Below are 21726 nucleotides of genomic sequence, written 5' to 3'. Positions count from 1 at the left end.
TACCATTGATTAGAAGTTAGAACAAATAATTCCAATGATTTTGTCATTTTCTTCCAGTGATTTGGACCAATAATACCATTGATTAGAACGAATAATTCCTGTGATATTGAGGTATTTGTGTCACTTAGCTTAGCCGTCCAGCGACCACAGTGCACCTCTTTTTCTCTTTTCTTTGCATCATGTGCTGTTTGGGGCCAATTTTTTAAGTGCCATACTGTCTGACACTTCCGTATATATGTCCAGTGGTACTGCCATTTGATATAATTCCCAACATTACTGCGATTTAATTCCAGTGATTTTGTCATTTTCTTGTGCTGTTTGGGGCCAATTTTTTGAAGTGCCACACTGTCTGACACTGCAGTGCCACTCCTAGATGGGACAGGTATTTGTGCTGCCCTCTTGGGTCACTTTGCTTAGTCATCCAGGACTAAAAATAGTATTGTGAGGTGTGAGGTGTTCAGAATAGACTGGAAATGAGTGGAAATTGTGGTTATTGAGGTTAATAATACTATAGGATCAAAATTACCCACAAATTCTATGATTTAAGCTGTTTTTGAGGGGTTTTTGAAAAAAAAAAACACCCGAATCCAAAACACACCCGAATCCGACATAAAATTTTCAGGGAGGTTTTGCCAAAACGCGTCCGAATCCAAAACACGGCCGCGGAACTGAATCCAAAACCAAAACACAAAACCCGAAAAATGTCCGGTGCACATCTCTAATTTTGATTTATTATTGATGTTCCTCATTTTGGGATTAATTATTTACAAGATGAGCATTTGTTGTACAGGATTCTTTTCCTAAGAGCTGTGTTGGGTTATCGCAAGACCTTGCAGTGTTAGAAGAACAAAGTTTCAGTGATCTTGCATTGCATCAGCTTTCCATTGCACTGCAGCACTAGCTGGGCCAGGAGCTCCTGTGAGGCACAAACAGTTACTGAATTACTGAATAAGGCCAAGTATGGAGTCTCATGGTGGCTTACAGCCAGAAAGATGTCTGGCTTGCCAGGCTTAGGCATGCTGTGGGCACAGAGGTTAGCATTGCTTCCTCCCACAGTCCTACTTATAGTATGAAATTATTTTCAACTGTAGAGTGGTAAGCTCCACTAGGGTATGGGCTCAATAACAAAAATTTCACTGCACAGTCCTGCTTAGTACTGTACCGAACCCACCCGAACTTAACTCCCCCCATCTGGGGCTGCTGTAGGGGCTCAGGAGGGGCTCCTAAAACATCTAAGGGGCTTCTTTTTTAAAAAATAAAATATGAATAAAATAAACAAGACACACAGGTATGCTCACATGTGTGTAACTGGGACACACAGGTATGCTTACATGCGTGTAACTGGGAGCTGTGAAAACAAAAATAAGGTATCGCCACAAAATATGTAAATAAAAATGCAAGAAAAAATGGAAAAAAAGAAACCCATAAGATTTTCACAAGTAAGTCTCCAGACTCCGTGGAGGGGAAAATATCCAATCTTGATACTGTGGTATACACCAGTTTATTTACATCCCAGCATTAAATCCGAGATTATCTTAATCTCTGAAAATGGAGAAGGGGGTACAAATTTGGAGGCTTTAGCCCCTGGTTTTTCAGTTTGTCCAGTATGGTCCTTTCCGTTCTACAACAATATAAGAGTGGAGGTGAAAGCCTGTGTGTTGTTTCTGAGTGTGTGTGCCTCTCTAATTTTTAATCACCTTCTGGACACTTTCCTCTTCCTCTTGCTTCTTCTCATAATGTGAAAAGTAATCAAAGAAGGAGGTGGTATGTTTGTAGTTAGCTATGATTCTGAGAACTTGATGAGCTTTTTGCAGGGGGACCACCTGTTACTGAAATGATAGGTTTATTAAACTGTGCATGACCTGTTTAAACAACATAAGGGTGGGTGGGAGGGCCCAAGACAATTCCATCTTGCACCTCTTTTTTTCTTTGCATTATGTGCTCTTTGGAGCCTAGTTTTTAAAATTGCCATCCTGTCTGCCACTCCTAGATAGGCCAGGTGTTTGTGCCGCTCCACTTGTGTCGCTTAGCTTAGTCATCCAGCTACCTCAGTGCATCCTTTTGGCCTAAAAACAATATTGTGAGGAGTGAGGTGTTCAGAATAGACTAGAAATGAGTGGAAATAAATGTTATTGAGATTAATAATACCAAAGGATCAACATTACCCCCAAATTCTGTGATTTTAGCTGTTTTTATGTTTTTTTAAAAAAACATCCAGATCCAAAACTAAAACCCGAAAGGGTGGTTTTGGCAAAACTAATCCAGATCCAAAACATGAACGGGGATCCAGATCCAAAACCAAAACTCAAAACCCGAAAAAGTGTCCACTGCACATCTCTAGTATAGTGATAAGTAACATCTCAAGTACCGGTGAGCACATAAAGCTTTAAGGGAACAGGAACAGCTGTTATTGGCAGAATACCCTCTCACCAGCTCTAAGGGTCTCACACAAATAGTGCTGGAGTTCCCTAACAGTGTAATAACATTGATTTGAGACTTCTTTTTGATGATTCAAGAGTCTCCACTATTCACGTTATGCTGAATGGATAACTTTTTATTTAGTCAAAAAACATCATTACATCCAACATCTTCAGAGAAGTTTGGGATGAAATCTATTTCTGTTTATCATTATGGGTGTAGTATGGTATGCCGGCTGTCAGGGTCCCGGCGCACAGCATACCGGCATATCGACAGCGTGGCGAGCGCAAATGAGCCCCTCACAGGCTCGCTGCGGGCACGGTGGCGCGCTATGCGCACCACGCTATCTATACTCCCTCCAGGGGGGTCATGGACCACCCAAGAGGGAGAAACGTCGGTATGCCAGCTGTTGGGATTCCGGCACTGGTATACTGTGCGCCGGGACCCCGACAGCCGGCAAACTGAAGACCACCTATCTTTACCATGGGAAAGAGTTACAGTACTCAGTATTTGTCAAATCATACTAAATTCTGCAACTAAAGGGGATAGAATTAATAAAATAACAAATGTATACATAAGAATAGACAAATTAATGGATAGCAAAATTACATTTTCATACTGTGGGAAAATGGTACATGATGGAATTTTACTGAAATCAATGGAATACTGAGAATATTTTTTGCATTGCAGACCTGAGTTATTAATATAAAGAGATCTCTAATGCAAAACTGAGCAAAACATCTCAAATCCCAACTCGCTTCAAAATTCAGTAAGGATGGTGTAATGGTTAGCATTACTGCCTCACAGTACTGAGGTCATGGGTTCGATTCCCACCATGGCCCTAACTGTGCAGAGTTTGTATATTCTCCCCGTACTTGCGTGGGTTTCCTGTGGGTACTCCAGTTTCCTCCCACAATCCGAAAATATACTGGTAGGTTAATTGGCTCCCAACAAAAATTAACCCTAGCATGAATGTGTCTGTGTGTACATGTGGTAGGGAATATAGATTGACAGGGACTGATGTGAATGGCCAAATATTCTCTGTAAAGCGATGCGGAATATGTATGCGCTATATAAATAACTGGTAATAATAATATTAAATTAAAGATTCTGTTTAGATCATGATCACAGCAGATACAGTAACTAGAGAAATATACAAATTGTTCAAATAGTGTAGCTGCAATGTAGCAATTTATTATATTTTGCTTTAGCAAACTGAACTTTTTCTGTGAAATGTGCATATTGTTGAAAGAGGAATATAGTACAGCACAGACTCCAGTCTTCATAATCTCCAGGGAGACTTCATGCCTAATCCCAAAATGGCTGCTGGTATATACACTGAACATCTGCAAGGGCAATCTTGTCTTTACTGTGTGCAGTGACATGGTGGGAGGCAGGTGTCTCCTGCTTAGCTCCTGTGAGGGACCTGGTTAATGCCTGACATACTGTAATACCTGCCTAATATTGTACCTGACATACTGGTTAATAGCTGACATACTGTAAAGATGTTCCCGCATCCCTGCATTGCTGCCCATTTGCAGCCCACTTACCAGCTAGTGAGGTGCATGAAACTGTGCTATGCTCAAGCTCCACTACATCACCGTTACATGGAACAGTAGAGATGAGCGGGTTCGGTTCCTCGGAATCCGAACCCGCCCGAACTTCATGTTTTTTTACACGGGTCCGAGCGACTCGGATCTTCCCGCCTTGCTCGGTTAACCCGAGCGCGCCCGAACATCATCATCCCGCTGTCGGATTCTCGCGAGGCTCGGATTCTATCGCGAGACTCGGATTCTATATAAGGAGCCGCGCGTCGCTGCCATTTTCACACGTGCATTGAGATTCATAGGGAGAGGACGTGGCTGGCGTCCTCTCCGTTTATAGAGAAGAGAGTGAGACAGTAGAGAGAGACACAGTAGTAATTTTGGGGAGCATTAGGAGGAGTACTAGACTAGTTACTTGCTGAAGTGAAAGATAGTGTGAGTGTGACTGTATTATCTGACTTGTGGGGGAGACACTGACAGTGGGGAGCAGTTAGAGTCTGAGAGCAGGACTCAGGAGTACATATAACGTACAGTGCACACTTTTGCTGCCAGAGTGCCACACTGCCATTGTGACCACACTGACCACCAGTATAATATATATTGTGATTGTCTGCTTAGGAGTTCTACTTGCAAGTTGCTGATAGTGTGACCAGTGACCTGACCACCAGTTTAATAATCACCACCAGTTTAATATATATATATATATATATATATATATATATATCTTTCAAAGTGTTCAGGTGTTGCGCAACAGGAACTGTTGTGAATCAGAGTTTATAATATCACAATGAGTGCAGCTTCAGATCCCCTCCAAGCCACTGGAGTAAAGGTAAAGACTGTCGAAAAATGGAGAGCGCACTCTTGATTATATAAAAAGTAACAACTTTTACTTTGTAGCATTTGATTACATACATTAAAGGTTAAAATTCATCAGCATGGTGTTTCCACCGCAACTTAGCCGGTATATCTCCCGAACCACAGCTCGTCTGATCTCCGGCTCTGAATCCAGAGGATGACGTCACGGCGTCTACGTCACTTAGCCACGCTTAGGGCGTGGCTAAGTGACGTAGACGCCGTGACGTCATCCTCTGGATTCAGAGCCGGAGATCAGACGAGCTGTGGTTCGGGAGATATACCGGCTAAGTTGCGGTGGAAACACCATGCTGATGAATTTTAACCTTTAATGTATGTAATCAAATGCTACAAAGTAAAAGTTATTACTTTTTATATAATCAAGAGTGCGCTCTCCATTTTTCGACAATATATATATATATATATATATATATATATATAATTGTATATAATATATATATAATATTGTATACCACCTACCCGTGGTTTTTTTTTTTTCTTTCTTCTTTATACATACTACTATAGTAGCTTACTGTAGCAGTCTGCGGTGCTGCTGAGCTGACAGTGTCCAGCAGGTCCGTCATCAGTCATTACATAATAAATATATCTACCTGTCCGGCTGCAGTACTAGTGTGATATAATATATATTGATTTCATCTCATTATCATCCAGTCTATATTAGCAGCAGACACAGTACGGTAGTCCACGGCTGTAGCTACCTCTGTGTCGGCACTCGGCAGTCGCTCGTCCATCCATAATTGTATACCACCTACCCGTGGTTTTTTTTTTTCTTTCTTCTTTATACATACTACTATAGTAGCTTACTGTAGCAGTCTGCGGTGCTGCTGAGCTGACAGTGTCCAGCAGGTCCGTCATCAGTCATTACATAATAAATATATCTACCTGTCCGGCTGCAGTACTAGTGTGATATAATATATATTGATTTCATCTCATTATCATCCAGTCTATATTAGCAGCAGACACAGTACGGTAGTCCACGGCTGTAGCTACCTCTGTGTCGGCAGTCGCTCGTCCATCCATAAGTATACTAGTATCCATCCATCTCCATTGTTTACCTGAGGTGCCTTTTAGTTGTGCCTATTAAAATATGGAGAACAAAAATGTTGAGGTTCCCCAAAATTAGGGAAAGATCAAGATCCACTTCCACCTCGTGCTGAAGCTGCTGCCACTAGTCATGGCCGAGACGATGAAATGCCAGCAACGTCGTCTGCCAAGGCCGATGCCCAATGTCATAGTACAGAGCATGTAAAATCCAAAACACCAAATATCAGTAAAAAAAGGACTCCAAAATCTAAAATAAAATTGTCGTCGGAGAAGCGTAAACTTGCCAATATGCCATTTACCACACGGAGTGCAAGGAACGGCTGAGGCCCTGGCCTATGTTCATGGCTAGTGGTTCAGCTTCACATGAGGATGGAAGCACTCAGCCTCTCGCTAGAAAAATGAAAAGACTCAAGCTGGCAAAAGCAGTAGCACCGCAAAGAACTGTGCGTTCTTCGAAATCCCAAATCCACAAGGAGAGTCCAATTGTGTCGGTTGCGATGCCTGACCTTCCCAACACTGGACGTGAAGAGCATGCGCCTTCCACCATTTGCACGCCCCCTGCAAGTGCTGGAAGGAGCACCCGCAGTCCAGTTCCTGATAGTCAGATTGAAGATGTCAGTGTTGAAGTACACCAGGATGAGGAGGATATGGGTGTTGCTGGCGCTGGGGAGGAAATTGACCAGGAGGATTCTGATGGTGAGGTGGTTTGTTTAAGTCAGGCACCCGGGGAGACACCTGTTGTCCGTGGGAGGAATATGGCCATTGACATGCCTGGTGAAAATACCAAAAAAATCAGCTCTTCGGTGTGGAAGTATTTCAACAGAAATGCGGACAACAGGTGTCAAGCCGTGTGTTGCCTTTGTCAAGCTGTAATAAGTAGGGGTAAGGACGTTAACCACCTCGGAACATCCTCCCTTATAAGTCACCTGCAGCGCATTCATAATAAGTCAGTGACAATTTCAAAAACTTTGGGTGACAGCGGAAGCAGTCCACTGACCAGTAAATCCCTTCCTCTTGTAACAAAGCCCACGCAAACCACCGCACCAACTCCCTCAGTGTCAATTTCCTCCTTCCCCAGGAATGCCAATAGTCCTGCAGGCCATGTCACTGGCAATTCTGATGAGTCCTCTCCTGCCTGGGATTCCTCCGATGCATCCTTGCGTGTAACGCCTACTGCTGCTGGCGCTGCTGTTGTTGCTGCTGGGAGTCGATGGTCATCCCAGAGGGGAAGTCGTAAGCCCACTTGTACTACTTCCAGTAAGCAATTGACTGTCCAACAGTCCTTTGCGAGGAAGATGAAATATCACAGCAGTCATCCTGTTGCAAAGCGGATAACTGAGGCCTTGACAACTATGTTGGTGTTAGACGTGCGTCCGGTATCCGCCGTTAGTTCACAGGGAACTAGACAATTTCTTGAGGTAGTGTGCCCCCGTTACCAAATACCATCTAGGTTCCACTTCTCTAGCTAGGCGATACCGAGAATGTACACGGACGTCAGAAAAAGACTCACCAGTGTCCTAAAAAATGCAGTTGTACCCAATGTCCACTTAACCACGGACATGTGGACAAGTGGAGCAGGGCAGGGTCAGGACTATATGACTGTGACAGCCCACTGGGTAGATGTATGGACTCCCGCCACAAGAACAGCAGCGGCGGCACCAGTAGCAGCATCTCGCAAACGCCAACTCTTTCCTAGGCAGGCTACACTTTGTATCACCGGTTTCCAGAATACTCACACAGCTGAAAACCTCTTACGGCAACTGAGGAAGATCATCGCGGAATGGCTTACCCCAATTGGACTCTCCTGTGGATTTGTGGCATCGGACAACGCCAGCAATATTGTGTGTGCATTAAATATGGGCAAATTCCAGCACGTCCCATGTTTTGCACATACCTTGAATTTGGTGGTGCAGAATTTTTTAAAAAACGACAGGGGCATGCAAGAGATGCTGTCGGTGGCCAGAAGAATTGCGGGACACTTTCAGCGTACAGGCACCACGTACAGAAGACTGGAGCAACACCAAAAACGCCTGAACCTGCCCTGCCATCATCTGAAGCAAGAAGTGGTAACGAGGTGGAATTCAACCCTATATATGCTTCAGAGGTTGGAGGAGCAGCAAAAGGCCATTCAAGCCTATACAATTCAGCACGATATAGGAGGTGGAATGCACCTGTCTCAAGCGCAGTGGAGAATGATTTCAACGTTGTGCAAGGTTCTGATGCCCTTTGAACTTGCCACACGTGAAGTCAGTTCAGACACTGCCAGCCTGAGTCAGGTCATTCCCCTCATCAGGCTTTTGCAGAAGAAGCTGGAGACATTGAAGGAGGAGCTAACACGGAGCGATTCCGCTAGGCATGTGGGACTTGTGGATGGAGCCCTTAATTCGCTTAACAAGGATTCACGGGTGGTCAATCTGTTGAAATCAGAGCACTACATTTTGGCCACCGTGCTCGATCCTAGATTTAAAACCTACCTTGGATCTCTCTTTCCGGCAGACACAAGTCTGCTGGGGTTCAAAGACCTGCTGGTGAGAAAATTGTCAAGTCAAGCGGAACGCGACCTGTCAACATCTCCTCCTTCACATTCTCCCGCAACTGGGGGTGCGAGGAAAAGGCTCAGAATTCCGAGCCCACCCGCTGGCGGTGATGCAGGGCAGTCTGGAGCGACTGCTGATGCTGACATCTGGTCCGGACTGAAGGACCTGACAACGATTACGGACATGTCGTCTACTGTCACTGCATATGATTCTCTCCCCATTGAAAGAATGTTGGAGGATTATATGAGTGACCGCATCCAAGTAGGCACGTCAGACAGTCCGTACTTATACTGGCAGGAAAAAGGGGCAATTTGGAGGCCCTTGCACAAACTGGCTTTATTCTACCTAAGTTGCCCTCCCACAAGTGTGTACTCCGAAAGAGTGTTTAGTGCCGCCGCTCACCTTGTCAGCAATCGGCGTACGAGGTTACTTCCAGAAAATGTGGAGAAGATGATGTTCATAAAAATGAATTATAATCAATTCCTCCGTGGAGACATTGACCAGCAGCAATTGCCTCCACAAAGTACACAGGGAGCTGAGATGGTGGATTCCAGTGGGGACGAATTGATAATCTGTGAGGAGGGGGATGTACACAGTGATATATCGGAGGATGATGATGAGGTGGACATCTTGCCTCTGTAGAGCCAGTTTGTGCAAGGAGAGATTAATTGCTTCTTTTTTGGTGGGGGTCCAAACCAACCCGTCATTTCAGTCACAGTCGTGTGGCAGACCCTGTCACTGAAATGATGGGTTGGTTAAAGTGTACATGTCCTGTTTATACAACATAAGGGTGGGTGGGAGGGCCTAAGGACAATTCCATCTTGCACCTCTTTTTTCTTTAATTTTTCTTTGCGTCATGTGCTGTTTGGGGAGTGTTTTTTGGAAGGGCCATCCTGCGTGACACTGCAGTGCCACTCCTAGATGGGCCCGGTGTTTGTGTCGGCCACTAGGGTCGCTTATCTTACTCACACAGCTACCTCATTGCGCCTCTTTTTTTCTTTGCTTCATGTGCTGTTTGGGGAGTGTTTTTTGGAAGGGCCATCCTGCGTGACACTGCAGTGCCACTCCTAGATGGGCCAGGTGTTTGTGTCGGCCACTAGGGTCGCTTATCTTACTCACACAGCTACCTCATTGCGCCTCTTTTTTTCTTTGCGTCATGTGCTGTTTGGGGAGTGTTTTTTGGAAGGGCCATCTTGCGTGACACTGCAGTGCCACTCCTAGATGGGCCAGGTGTTTGTGTCGGCCACTAGGGTCGCTTATCTTACTCACACAGCTACCTCATTGCGCCTCTTTTTTTCTTTGCGTCATGTGCTGTTTGGGGAGTGTTTTTTGGAAGGGCCATGCTGCGTGACACTGCAGTGCAACACCTAGATGGGCCAGGTGTTTGTGTCGGCCACTAGGGTCGCTTATCTTACTCACACAGCTACCTCATTGCGCCTCTTTTTTTCTTTGCGTCATGTGCTGTTTGGGGAGTGTTTTTTGGAAGGGCCATCCTGCGTGACACTGCAGTGCCACTCCTAGATGGGCCAGGTGTTTGTGTCGGCCACTAGGGTCGCTTATCTTACTCACACAGCTACCTCATTGCGCCTCTTTTTTTCTTTGCGTCATGTGCTGTTTGGGGAGTGTATTTTGGAAGGGCCATCCTGCTTGACACTGCAGTGCCACTCCTAGATGGGCCAGGTGTTTGTGTCGGCCACTAGGGTCGCTTATCTTACTCACACAGCTACCTCATTGCGCCTCTTTTTTTCTTTGCGTCATGTGCTGTTTGGGGAGTGTTTTTTGGAAGGGCCATCCTGCGTGACACTGCAGTGCCACTCCTAGATGGGCCAGGTGTTTGTGTCGGCCACTAGGGTCGCTTATCTTACTCACACAGCTACCTCATTGCGCCTCTTTTTTTATTTGCGTCATGTGCTGTTTGGGGAGTGTTTTTTGGAAGGGCCATCCTGCGTGACACTGCAGTGCCACTCCTAGATGGGCCAGGTGTTTGTGTAGGCCACTAGGGTCGCTTATCTTACTCACACAGCTACCTCATTGCGCCTCTTTTTTTCTTTGCGTCATGTGCTGTTTGGGGAGTGTTTTTTGGAAGGGCCATCCTGCGTGACACTGCAGTGCCACTCCTAGATGGGCCAGGTGTTTGTGTCGGCCACTAGGGTCGCTTATCTTACTCACACAGCTACCTCATTGCGCCTCTTTTTTTCTTTGCGTCATGTGCTGTTTGGGGAGTGTTTTTTGGAAGGGCCATCCTGCGTGACACTGCAGTGCCACTCCTAGATGGGCCAGGTGTTTGTGTCGGCCACTAGGGTCGCTTATCTTACTCACACAGCTACCTCATTGCGCCTCTTTTTTTCTTTGCGTCATGTGCTGTTTGGGGAGTGTTTTTTGGAAGGGCCATGCTGCGTGACACTGCAGTGCCACTCCTAGATGGGCCAGGTGTTTGTGTCGGCCACTAGGGTCGCTTATCTTACTCACACAGCTACCTCATTGCGCCTCTTTTTTTCTTTGCGTCATGTGCTGTTTGGGGAGTGTTTTTTGGAAGGGCCATCCTGCGTGACACTGCAGTGCCACTCCTAGATGGGCCAGGTGTTTGTGTCGGCCACTAGGGTCGCTTATCTTACTCACACAGCTACCTCATTGCGCCTCTTTTTTTCTTTGCGTCATGTGCTGTTTGGGGAGTGTTTTTTGGAAGGGCCATCCTGCGTGACACTGCAGTGCCACTCCTAGATGGGCCAGGTGTTTGTGTCGGCCACTAGGGTCGCTTATCTTACTCACACAGCTACCTCATTGCGCCTCTTTTTTTCTTTGCGTCATGTGCTGTTTGGGGAGTGTTTTTTGGAAGGGCCATCCTGCGTGACACTGCAGTGCCACTCCTAGATGGGCCAGGTGTTTGTGTCGGCCACTAGGGTCGCTTATCTTACTCACACAGCTACCTCATTGCGCCTCTTTTTTTCTTTGCGTCATGTGCTGTTTGGGGAGTGTTTTTTGGAAGGGCCATGCTGCGTGACACTGCAGTGCCACTCCTAGATGGGCCAGGTGTTTGTGTCGGCCACTAGGGTCGCTTATCTTACTCACACAGCTACCCCATTGCGCCTCTTTTTTTCTTTGCGTCATGTGCTGTTTGGGGAGTGTTTTTTGGAAGGGCCATCCTGCGTGACACTGCAGTGCCACTCCTAGATGGGCCAGGTGTTTGTGTCGGCCACTAGGGTCGCTTATCTTACTCACACAGCTACCTCATTGCGCCTCTTTTATTCTTTGCGTCATGTGCTGTTTGGGGAGTGTTTTTTGGAAGGGCCATTCTGCGTGACACTGCAGTGCCACTCCTAGATGGGCCAGGTGTTTGTGTCGGCCACTAGGGTCACTTATCTTACTCACACAGCTACCTCATTGCGCCTCTTTTTTTCTTTGCGTCATGTGCTGTTTGGGGAGTGTTTTTTGGAAGGGCCATCCTGCGTGACACTGCAGTGCCACTCCTAGATGGGCCAGGTGTTTGTGTCGGCCACTAGGGTCGCTTATCTTACTCACACAGCTACCTCATTGCGCCTCTTTTTTTCTTTGCGTCATGTGCTGTTTGGGGAGTGTTTTTTGGAAGGGCCATGCTGCGTGACACTGCAGTGCCACTCCTAGATGGGCCAGGTGTTTGTGTCGGCCACTAGGGTCGCTTATCTTACTCACACAGCTACCTCATTGCGCCTCTTTTTTTCTTTGCGTCATGTGCTGTTTGGGGAGTGTTTTTTGGAAGGGCCATCCTGCGTGACACTGCAGTGCCACTCCTAGATGGGCCAGGTGTTTGTGTCGGCCACTAGGGTCGCTTATCTTACTCACACAGCTACCTCATTGCGCCTCTTTTTTTCTTTGCGTCATGTGCTGTTTGGGGAGTGTTTTTTGGAAGGGCCATCCTGCGTGACACTGCAGTGCCACTCCTAGATGGGCCAGGTGTTTGTGTCGGCCACTAGGGTCGCTTATCTTACTCACACAGCTACCTCATTGCGCCTCTTTTTTTCTTTGCGTCATGTGCTGTTTGGGGAGTGTTTTTTGGAAGGGCCATCCTGCGTGACACTGCAGTGCCACTCCTAGATGGGACAGGTGTTTGTGTCGGCCACTAGGGTCGCTTATCTTACTCACACAGCTACCTCATTGCGCCTCTTTTTTTCTTTGCGTCATGTGCTGTTTGGGGAGTGTTTTTTGGAAGGGCCATCCTGCGTGACACTGCAGTGCCACTCCTAGATGGGCCAGGTGTTTGTGTCGGCCACTAGGGTCGCTTATCTTACTCACACAGCTACCTCATTGCGCCTCTTTTTTTCTTTGCGTCATGTGCTGTTTGGGGAGTGTTTTTTGGAAGGGCCATCCTGCGTGACACTGCAGTGCCACTCCTAGATGGGCCAGGTGTTTGTGTCGGCCACTAGGGTCGCTTAGCTTAGTCATCCAGCGACCTCGGTGCAAATTTTAGGACTAAAAATAATATTGTGAGGTGTGAGGTATTCAGAATAGACTGAAAATGAGTGTAAATTATGGTTTTTGAGGTTAATAATACTTTGGGATCAAAATGACCCCCAAATTCTATGATTTAAGCTGTTTTTTTGTGTTTTTTGAAAAAAACACCCGAATCCAAAACACACCCGAATCCGACAAAAAAAATTCGGTGAGGTTTTGCCAAAACGCCGTCGAACCCAAAACACGGCCGCGGAACCGAAACCAAAACCAAAACACAAAACCCGAAAAATTTCAAGTGCACATCTCTATGGAACAGTGAGTACGGCTATAACTGGTATCTATAAATAAAACAATACCACTGGTTAATGAGTCATCTGCTATAACTCTGCAATATCAACACCTGCACAAACCTCATTTTCAACAGTGATATGCTCTTCATGATCTAAACATGGAAAAGATCCATAAAAATCAGTTCCAACTACACTATGTAGAAAAAAGTGACTGAAAACTGACAGCATATTCTGTAGATCAACAAGATTTTATTGACATCAGTACTTTGTAGAGCCAACATGTGCAGTGATTTATTGCAGACAACCTTCTTGGCAAACTGATCACAAGATCCTGGACAACAGTAGGTGCATGTTTTTAAATTCCGCTTAAGTACAGTGACTAACTGAAACACTAAAGAAGATCAAGTCGGTGTAGAACAAACCCATCACTCCAATTCATCCCAGAGGTTCTCAGTGGAATTAGGAATTGGACTCTGAGCTGGCCAGTCCATCTGGGTTACTGAGTTTTCTGTATAACAGTCCAGCATCACCCTGGATACATGACATTGCGCAGCCTATAATGATCCCATTTTCACACTTGGTTAGCTCCTGCTGGCAATATATTTAATTATCAAATGATCTAATTAGTGCCCCTCTACTCGTTTTTCACCTTCTCAAACACGTGTCTGCTGCAGGGGCAGACCATTTCAGTTGGGTATCAGCGGGGAGGAGGTGGGGGGGGATGGGAACAAGCCATATCTAACTTTAGCAAGGGACTGTCGTTCACTGTCACTCTTGCCTCAGTCACCCACTATCTCACTATAACCCTTGTCGCCCAGTCACTTACTTTCTTCCTGAGACCCGTGTCTCACCAGTCACATACTGTCACCCTGTCAACCCTGCTTCAGTCACCCACTATCTCCTTTTCACCTCTGCCTCCCCAGTCACCAACTATCTCGCTGTCACACCTGCCTCACCAGTTACCTACTATCTCCCTCTACAATTGTGTGGACATGCCCCTTTCTTTCGAGACTACACCCCTTTTTGTGGCGAGGTTATCCCATCAAGGGGTGCCAAAATTTACAGTTTATTTGCTTACTCAAAAAAATAAGTTTGGGCTGGCCCTGGTTGCACTGTTCCTTGTACCCATGCAATAAGTTTAAATCCCTATAGAATTGTGCTAAAGGCGTACTGTATGTGTAGTACTACAGTAAGAGTGGTGACAGTAATCTGGCAAGTAAAAGTGTATAAATCCAAAGCAGTGATACAGCATGATATACTGTGAACCATGCTTTGGAACATCTTAGTATTACATGCTGGCAATTTCATAAAATCCCAGTAGGAGCAATTGCTTTTCCTATGAAGATCATAAGTTTTGCTTATATGATGTCTTTCTGATACTAAGATGTGAGTGCATTGTATTGTTTTTCATATGAAACTTCTAATAAAAATGCTACACTAGTACAGATATCTTTAACAGTCCAAAATATATATATGTATAAAGAAAATATAGAAAAGCATTTCTTGAAAAAGGTCATGTGTTAAGTGCCTTCAGACTCACAAGTTCTATTGATCGGAAAGCTGGAGTAATGAAACACAAAAGAAAGCGGTCCTGTGTCCAGAATAATTGATACAACACCTTGTATTTGTAGAAGTACTGTGCATATACTAAACCAGGGGGATCCCTGAAAATTGTGAATTAGAAAGAAGACTTCCAGTAAGCTGGGTACCATAGGCGTTTCTATAATGGGTGCTGTGTGTGCGGAGCACACGGGCCCCTGCATCGCGCACACTGCACCTATACATTATACTTACGCCTCTGGAGTCCAGCGGCGGCGGCATTGCACTGCAGACAGAAATCACTTGGAAAATGGTCGCCACAAGGGCCTATAATAGAAGCTGCACACGAGTCCCCTCCTCCCTTAAAACGCCCCTTCTGGGTACATACTATAAGTGTGATATTGTACCCATCGTATAGTGTATTGTCCCATTGTATGTGCTGCACGTCCAATGGAACAATTCCATGACCGATGCATACATCACGCCATTGTACAGCGGATTGTCCAGTATGTACGGTGGATGTGATATATCATTACATTGCATTGCCACATCACTGTGTCGCCCCAACGCATGGCGTGTACCCAGCTTAAGGTACTAACTAAAAGTAGGATCAAAGCAAAACAAAAAATAAAATTGAATTTTCATCTGGACATGGGGTGCAAGGACATGTTTTTATTTAGTTTGCATTCAGAGCAAAATAATGGCTGCTTTTGGATATAGTCCACAAACAGAGGTGGGACGGCTGAAGACAATAGAGTTGACTACCACCGGGCTACTGCCGTGAAGCGCTATTGTCTCTTTCATTGTCTTCAACTCTGTGTGCTGACCTGTGACCCCTGCCAGACCTTATCTGCCTGCAACGAACAGAACAAATTACAGGGAGCTGTAGATCAACTGCAGTGCACTATGTACTGCTCCTTTCACTGCCATTGCTGTGCACACCCACTGACCTCTTAGCTTCTGCTATCACCGATACACCACAGAGCTGGGCAGCCTCTGTCACCGGCATAAAAGCTCTTTGCTGGCGTGGTACCTCTCCCAGTGCGTGACTCCGGTAAGGCCCGACCTGGTTGCTGAGGTCTGTCATTGATTGGTGCTCTCTACTGCAGGAACTGGCTCCTAATGGGGTTGGGAAGAAAATCTTACTCCAAATTCCTCTCTCTCTCTCTCTCTCTCTCTCTCTCTCTCTCTCTCTTTAACCCTGACTTCATCTTTCTCTCTCTCTTTCTCTCTCTCTCTCTCTCTATCTATCGCTCTCTCTTGCTCCTCTCTTTCTCTCTCTCTCTTCCTGACACCCTCTCTCTTTCTCACCCCCTCTCTCTCAATCCATGACACTCTTTGCCCTCCCCTATTTCTCTCTATCTTTCTTTCTCATTCTCTCACATTCTCTGACACCCTCTCTGTCTCACTCCTCTCTCTGTCTCTCTCTCTTCCTGACATCCTATCTCTCCCTGACAACTTCTTGCTATCCTCTTCTTTATCATTCCATCTCATTCCCTGACCCCCCCCCTGACATTCTTTCTTTCTCTTTGATACCTCTATCTTTCTCTATTGCCTCTCTCTCTTTCTTCCTGATATCCTATCTCTCTCTCCCATGCCCCACCCCCCTTCCCCCTCTATCTATCTAGCTATTTATCTATGGGGGGAGGTCACCAACATTTATCTTGGCTCCAGGCAGGGACGGACTTGGGGTCAAAATCGACCCCAGCATGTGCGTGCAAAGGCGTGAACAGGGATGCACAGGCACTAAGACAAAGTGGGGCCAAGGATCTTCTCTTTTCTTTAATTTCCGTGTGTTCTTAGGAGCAACTAGCCATATAAAAACTTAAAAAGTGAGACAATTATTTGGAACAGACAGAGAACACCTAAACTATTTACACCAGTTCTTAAATGTGTCTTAAAGCCATGGTTTGTCGGGCAAAATCTCTGGCAATTTGCAATGGCTTTGAACTTGCTGTAATACTTACACATCATTAAATCCCCTCCCTGATGTCCATTTCAAAAACTCAATTAAATGTGGCCCTTGTGTTATTTCAATTTTGCTGGGTATCGTCAAATGTAATATTTTTTTAAAGTAAATCGTAAAGTTATTTACAGGTTGAGTATCCCATATCCAAATATTTCGAAATATGGAATATTCCGAAATACAGAATTTTTTGAGTGAGAGTGAGATAGTGAAACCTTTGTTTTCTGATGGCTCAATGTACACAAACTTTGGTAAATAAACAAAGTTATTAAACATATTGTATTAAATGACCTTCAGGCTGTGTGTATAAGGTGTATATGAAACATAAATGATTTGTGTTTATGTACACAAACTTTGTTTAATGCCCAAAGTAATTAAAACTATTGGCTAAAATGACCTTCAGAATGTGTGTATAAGGTGTATATGAAACATAAATGCATTCTGTGCTTATACTTGTGTCCCATCACCATGATATCTCATTATGGTATGCAATTATTCCAAAATATGGAAAAATCCGATATCCAAAATACTTCTGGTCCCAAGCATTTTGGATATGGGATACTTAACCTGTACTTTGATTTAGGTAAAATCATGTGTTCAGTGTAAGAATTCAGTCAGTATGTACAGTATAGTGTTTGTGGCACATGCCATTATGTCAATAAGAATGTATACCATTTCTATGCATTTATCCACACTGATGATCCTGCTTGTGGTGGTTGGATTCCAAGGGCTACATTTACTAGAGCTTCTAAGACAGACAAAAGGTGGTTTTGCCAAAAGCAACCAATCAGAATCTACTGTAGTTCTCAGTTCTGTATTTCTTTCTAGAAAATGATAGAATCTGATAGGCTGCTATGGGCAACAGCACCACTTGTCTGTTTTAGAAGTTATAGTAAATTGACCTCCAATCCTCAAAAGAAATTTTCAGTAAAAAGTAAAAAAACAGGGTCTCACATTGTCATAAAATTGTCTCTGCGTTATTGAGAAAACAAATATAAATGTAGAATTGCCATAGCCTGGATGGATACAATTCTCTATCATATATTATTAACCATCCAGAATCAGACATTGTCACTATCACATTAATGGGCTGGTGTAGAATTGTACGTAACATTTTTCAAATTGAAATGAAGTATTCTTGTATTGTGTGTGTGCACAAAAAAATCTTACTCTTCCATTCTTATAATTATCATATTTTTGCTTAAGACTTTATAATTAGAAAGGCAGAATGGAGATGGGAGGGAGTACATTAATGTGCATGCAGCTTGTGCACATTGGCGTCAATTACGTGGGTGCTTCCGGGCCCGAGCACCCACGAAAAATGAGGAGCACCCGCAGAACCAGCCGCTGCCCCAGTAAATTTACCGCTAACCCCTGCACCCCCTGCAGTGGATTGAGAGGCGCTTGGGGCTGTGGAAGCGCTTCCGTCCAATGCAGTGTAAAAAACCCACCACTCACATTTAACCTCTAGCGTCTGTCTCCTCAGCAGCAGGCATTTTAAGAGGTTTTTATTTTACATTGCTATGGATGGAAGCACTTCAGCAGCCAGGCCCGCCATCAAGGTGGGACGGTGGGGACTCCAGTCCCGGGCCCCGGCTGAGAGGGGGCCCGGGTGGCAGCAATGAGGATCGCGGGTACATGCCAGCTGCCTGCGGTGTGCGCACCGGCAGGACAGGCAGCCACGGAGGCACACAGAGCAGCAGTGTGTATTCTTTCTATTCAGCTGGCCGTGAGCCAATCGGAGCTCACGGACCAGCAGCCAATCAGGAGCTGTCAGCTCTTGCCGGTCCATGAGCTCCGATTGGCTCACGGCCGGCTGAATAGAAAGAATACACACTGTTGCTCTGTGTGCCTCCGTGGCTGCCTCCGTGGCTGCCTGTCCTGCCGGTGCGCACCGCGCAGGCAGCTGGCCTGTACCCACAATCCTCATTGCTGCCACCCGGGACCCCTCTGGTAAGCTTTCGGGGAGCTACGGGTCAAGGGGGCCCTTCCAAGTTTGTCAGTCCTGGGCCCCATAATTTCTGATGGCAGCCCTGTCTGCAGCCACCAGCGCATCTCAATCCATTGTGGGGGCTACGGGGGCTAGTGGTATACTTACTGATGCCCGCACCCACCCTCCCAATCTTTACTGGGGCAGCGGCCAGGAGACTTCTGACAACGCACTTGAAACACCTAGAATGTGCAGGAGACCCCTGGCAATGCGCAGGAGACCCCTCCAAGCATGGAACCCAGAGCATGAAACCCCTGACAATGTGCATGAAACCTTTGGCAACGAGCATGAGACACCTGACAACAGGCATGTAATTTAAAATTAATTAGAAACCTTACTGTGTGGCGTAATTTGTAAGGGGCAGTTTTGTGTGTGGGGTATAAAATGGTCTCAGGGCCATAACTGTGTGTAGCATAATATGTAATAGACATTACGGTGTGTGGCATAAGGTGTAATAGACATTGCGGTGTGTAGTATCACATATAATAGATATTATGGTGTGTTGCATAATGTGTAATGGGCCTTACGGTGTGTGGTATAATGTGTAATAGGCATTGGGCCTTACGGTGTGTGGTATAATGTGTAATAGGCATTACAATGTGTTGCATAATGTATAATGGGCATTACGGTGTGTGGCATAAAATGTAATGGGCATTAGTCACTGCCGCGACCACCCATTCATTCCAGCTGCCACCTCCCGCCGAGCACCCACCAGCGAAAAGACCACAGCAAAAGGTTCTATTTATTAAGCATTGGAGAGAGATAAAGTGGAGTGATATAAACTACCAACCAACTCCTCTCATTTTTCAAACACAGCCTGCAACATAGTAGTTAGGAGCTGGTTGGCTGGTACTTTATCTCCATCCACTTTATTTCTCTCCAACGTTTAGTACATAGACCCCAATGTCACTATCACATTAATGGGCTGGTGTAGAATTGTATGTAAGCATTTTTTAAGAATTTAAATTAAGTCACTTAATTAAGTAATTAAGTCACATATGATTCTTTAATGAGCCATATATGTTGCAGGTTCTGGAACCTTGGTGCACTGATGATGAGGATGATGATGATCAGCAACCTTTTCTGATTGACCGACTACATGTTGATCCTTCCCACAGATACTTTAACTGTTATTAGTATGGGTTTTGCGGTCTATTCGCATTTTCACGTTTTTTTTTGCAATCTTTAACAAAAAATCAGCTTTGCCATGTGACTTCATTATTTAAACTTAATTAGTTCTGTACATTTATTTTGTTTTTGAGTCTGTATTCTATTTTACTGTACATGGTAAGTGTCACTATTAAGAGTAGAGTAATTTGTGTTGGAAGCAGAGCACTCAGTGCTATCTCCCTTCCGTTTACATGCCGAGTACTGGCAAAGTCACGTCACTGCCATGACCTCCGACCTGGATCCCAAGTGCACTACCGTGCATGCTTGGCATCTCCACAGGTCTTATCTGTCTGCCCTCCTTAGGAGGAAGACTTTCCCCTAAGCAACTTGCACATACCAGAGACTGTGACACACAATAGAGGCTCCACAGACCCCACTGTGTGACCACCGATTACAGCAAGAAAGCCACTGCCATCTCTGCACGTATATAAGGGTGTGCTACACCATCCATGCTCACCATTTACATTAACCTGGAAGCTCCTGGTTGGATCTGTCTCTTAGTACTGTATGTGCATACTTGCATTATCCCTATAATGAATCCAGATTATTAATATCTGGCATGTGGACTGACCTCCATCGGACACCGCTGGCACCTATCAACACTATAGGTTATGCCAGTACATTTATCATTTACTACTTTAACCATGCCAAGCCATATCTTCTGATGCAACCTGGTACATATAATAATGTTTTCTCCTGATGTAAAACTGAGTTTTGACATAAAATTATGTGGAACTCTACATCAGCCATTAAATAGTGAATTGCAGCTAGTAAAAATAGGAAAACTGTGATCTCAGCCTTGTGGTATTTTTTCTGTTTTCTGATTTTTATTAAGGCAGCTTTAACCAATATTTTCAAAAACTGTGTACAGCGATAAATCAATACGCTCAGCTCCATAGCTGCTTAGTAAGTATAATGTGACAGTCCTCGTATCATGAAATATCCTACTCTCACTTTTTAAAAATTCACTGTTTATCCCTAAAGGTATAGTAAGACCTAAAGGTTTATTTTCTTATGTTTACAATATAGAGCATAAATTTAAAGAACTTGTCATTGCAAAACAAAACTGGCATACCTATTGTACTGTAAATCGCTCCTTTCCTTTTTCTTTCGTATCATATAATATACTCATCTTACGGTCAGCTGAGATGTGTTAAAGAATTTGCAACTGTATTGTATATTTTGGAAGAATATAAATGTACCACTAAAAAGTTTCTTGTGATGTAACTTTAACATGTTTAGTTGTGTAGCTTGTAGTATGCAGCATGTAAGTTAACAAGCTATTTACTTCTGTAATATACACGTATTGCACACAGCAGGCTAGTACAGGTTGAGTATCCCATATCCAAATATTCCGAAATACGGAATATTCCGAAATACAGACTTTTTTGAGTGAGATAGTGAAACCTTTGTTTTCTGATGGCTCAATGTACACAAACTTTGTTTAATACACAAAGTTATTAAAAATATTGTATTAAATGTCCTTCAGGCTGTGTTTATAAGGTGTATATGAAACATAAATGAATTGTGTGAATGTACACACACTTTGTTTAATGCACAAAGTTATAAAAAATATTGGCTAAAATGACCTTCAGGCTGTGTGTTTATGGTGTATATGAAACATAAATGCATTCTGTGCTTATATTTAGGTCCCATCACCATGATATCTCATTATGGTATGCAATTATTCCAAAATACGGAAAAATCCCATATCCAAAATACCTCTGGTCCCAAGCATTTTGGATAAGGGAGACTCAACCTGTACTATAGACCACAATACTATCAGTATGAAGATGCTTTTTGCATTTTTATGACTTTATCAATAATGATGATTAGTAGTATGTCAATGAAATTGAATATTCTTATACCTAAAGGAGCATAATTACCTAGTAGAGACTATTTTCACTTGAGTTGAATGTTTCACCCC

General features: G+C 44.5%; 1 long non-coding RNA gene across 1 annotated transcript in view; it reads left to right on the top strand.

The window, feature by feature from the left end:
* Positions 1-21193, top strand: part of LOC134928972 (uncharacterized) — a 95868-nt gene extending 74675 nt beyond the window's left edge. Inside the window, exon 3 of the long non-coding RNA XR_010178174.1 lies at positions 19659-21193. This is a non-coding gene — a long non-coding RNA (uncharacterized LOC134928972). The remainder of the gene's footprint in view (positions 1-19658) is intronic.
* Positions 21194-21726: the final 533 nt, after the last annotated feature.

This window comes from Pseudophryne corroboree, chromosome 5 (assembly GCF_028390025.1).
Source record: "Pseudophryne corroboree isolate aPseCor3 chromosome 5, aPseCor3.hap2, whole genome shotgun sequence".
Lineage (NCBI taxonomy): Eukaryota > Metazoa > Chordata > Amphibia > Anura > Myobatrachidae > Pseudophryne > Pseudophryne corroboree.
The sequence above is the reverse complement of the archived record's forward strand: the minus strand, read 5'-3'. Positions and strand labels throughout refer to the sequence as shown.